The following is a 2,993-nucleotide window of genomic DNA, read 5'->3' as shown; positions in this document are numbered from 1 at the left end:
TGGCCCGAACATATTCGGTTTCGTGAATTCGAGGACAACCGTGCAAAAAACCTGCCGAGAGTTGTCAGTTTGTCACCAGTGGATCATCCGGAAACGGCAACTCTACCAACCCTAGGCTCGTCGAGCATGGATGTTTTGGAACTACCGGTCTGCCAGGATGCACGCAACGATGCATGATGGGGAGCTCCTTCTAACCCCGTAACAGTCGAGCCTTGTCTTTTCGTCAACTTTATTCGCCACGCATCTTTATTAGCTCGCTGCCATCATAGTCGTCCTGGCCCTGTTATCGGAGGTTTTGAAGGAGTTTCCCAGCCTGCAGTCTCAGGCAAGTATACGTGTAATACCAAACTTTCTTTCGGTGATGATTCGAACAGTTTCAGCCAATCTCCATCTACAAGCTGCTGCAATAAACAATCAGTTAGTTCTGTTTGCAACCGATTCTCCAATTTTAACCCTGTTCCGTCAACAAGCTACTACGACGAGCAACCAGCGTGTTCAGATTACAACGGATCCCTTCTTCACTCATCTCTGCAACCGGGCCGCACTGTAGAAAGTATTATGGAAGCTCCTGGCCCTTCCAACCCAGTCGAGCTAATCGCAGCCTGCGCTCTTTACAGTCGTCCCGGTCCTGTGGTTGGTTGTGGTAGTGGAGTCTTCCAATCTGTAACTGCAGGCGAGTACCCACGTAGTTTATGTAATGAACCCTCGGTACCCGATGAATCATTTTCTAGCCCTGCTGACTTGCAATTAAACCCATGCATTGCGGGCCGTCTCGTGGACAACGATGTGCGCATCTACTACCAAAACGCTGGAGGCATGAATTGTGATGTGAATGATTACCTCCTGGCTGCATCCGACGACTGTTACGATATTATCGTGTTGACTGAGACTTGGCTCGACTCACGAACATTATCTCATCAGGTGTTCGGTCCCGAATTCGAAGTTTTCCGTTGCGACCGCGGGCCCGCAAATAGTCGGAAATTATCTGGCGGTGGTGTACTTGTCGCGGTCAATAGGAGACTGAAAGCTAAAGAAATAGTAGATGATCTGTGGGAGAGTCTCGAGCAGGTGTGGGTGTGCATTGAGCTCGCGAACCGCAAAGTCTTCCTGTGTGCTATATACATTCCACCTGATCGAGTACGCGATGATACATTGCTCGAGGTTCATTCCCGGTCCGTCATGTCAATAGTTGAAATGGGCGTTGCAACAGACGAGCTTGTTGTTATCGGGGACTTTAATCTACCTGCTATTTCATGGCAACCATCGAGTAACGGTTTTTTCATGGGGATCCAGATCATTCCACTTTGAACATCGGAGCAATACGGCTTTTGGAATGTTATAGCTCCGCCACGTTACGACATATCAACCACGTGACCAACGAAAACAATCGCTGTCTGGATTTATGTTTCGTCAGCGCACAAGACATTGCCCCTGTTGTTCGCTTGCTCCATCACCTTTGGTCAAGCAAGTTAGGCACCACCCTCCTTTGATTCTGGTCCTCAAGAACCAGTGGTTAAGTCAAACTAAACCCATCTCACCTGATTAATACGACTTTCGGAAAGCTGACCATCGAAGCATTTCTGAATTTTTTGCTACTATCGACTGGCTTGCTGTTCTCGGCGAACAGGATGCTGACAACGCTGCGTTAACTCTTTCGCACGTATTATTGCACGCAATTGACCGGCACGTTCCCAAAACAGTTCATTCGCCAAACAGTAAGCCTTGGATGACTCGTGAGCTGCGCACGCTGAGGACCAAAAAAAAGAGCTGCGCTTAGAAAATATTCCAGGTTTGGTACACTTGTGTTGCGCGACCAATATAAAAGGCTGAATACAGTATACAAAACGACCAGTCAGAACTGTTTCAGAAGACACCTGCAAAATATCCAGCTAAACCTTAAGGCTAAACCAAAAACATTCTGGAGGTACGTCAACGCCCAGCGTAAGGAATCGAGTCTTCCTTCAACCATGACTCTGAATGGTAGAGTCGCCTCTGAGCCGAAAAACATCTGTCAACTCTTTGCGGAGAAATTCGCACTAACTTTTTGCGACGAAGTAATCCCACCTGAGCAAGTTACCCTGGCTGCTAGCAACGTTCCACTAACAGTTGGGAATACTCTGAGTGGATTTACCATAGATGAAACCATGATCTCTAGTGCCGCCTCTATATTAAAATCATCGACAAAATCCGGCCCGGATGGAATTCCTTCCGCGTTTTTAAAGAAGCACATTGAGAACCTGCTAATCTCTCTTCAGCTCGTGTTTGGTTTGTCCCTTTCTAGTGGGGTTTTTCCGTCTGCATGGAAAACTGCATTTATGTTCCCCGTTCACAAAAAAGGAGATCGGAAGGATGTCAATAACTATCGAGGAATTTCGTCGTTATGTGCAATATCCAAGTTGTTTGAGCTTGTGATCATGGCTCCGTTGCTGTCTCACTGCAAACAATACCTGAGCGATGATCAACACGGGTTCGTCTCAGGTAGATCTACCAATACAAATCTACTGTGCTTGACGTCATATGTTGCGGAAAGCCTGGGGGATCGCGCTCAAACGGACGTCATATATACCGATTTATCTGCGGCTTTCGATAACATCAATCATGCCATTACGATTGCTAAGCTCGAAAGACTCGGTCTTAGCGGCAGTATGTTGCGTTGGTGTCATTCCTACCTTGTTGGTCGTAAACTGATCGTGACTATCGACGATCTTCAAGCAGAGCCTTTTTCGGCCTCGTCTGGAATCCCGCAAGGCAGCCATTTGGGACCGTTATTCTTCCTATTATACTTCAATGATGTAAACTGTGTACTTAAAGGACCCTGTTTATCCTTCGCTGACGATCTGAAGTTATACCTGAAGATCCGCTCGATAGCGGATGCCTCTTGCCTCCAGCGCGAGTTTAACACCTTCATGAATTGGTGCAATCTAAACTGCATGATTGTCAATGCTCGGTAATTTCCTTCAGCCGTATTCGTCAACCTGTTATTTTTTAATACA

The sequence above is a fragment of the Wyeomyia smithii genome, chromosome 3 (genome assembly GCF_029784165.1).
Source record: "Wyeomyia smithii strain HCP4-BCI-WySm-NY-G18 chromosome 3, ASM2978416v1, whole genome shotgun sequence".
Lineage (NCBI taxonomy): Eukaryota > Metazoa > Arthropoda > Insecta > Diptera > Culicidae > Wyeomyia > Wyeomyia smithii.
Note: the sequence above shows the minus strand (reverse complement) of the source record.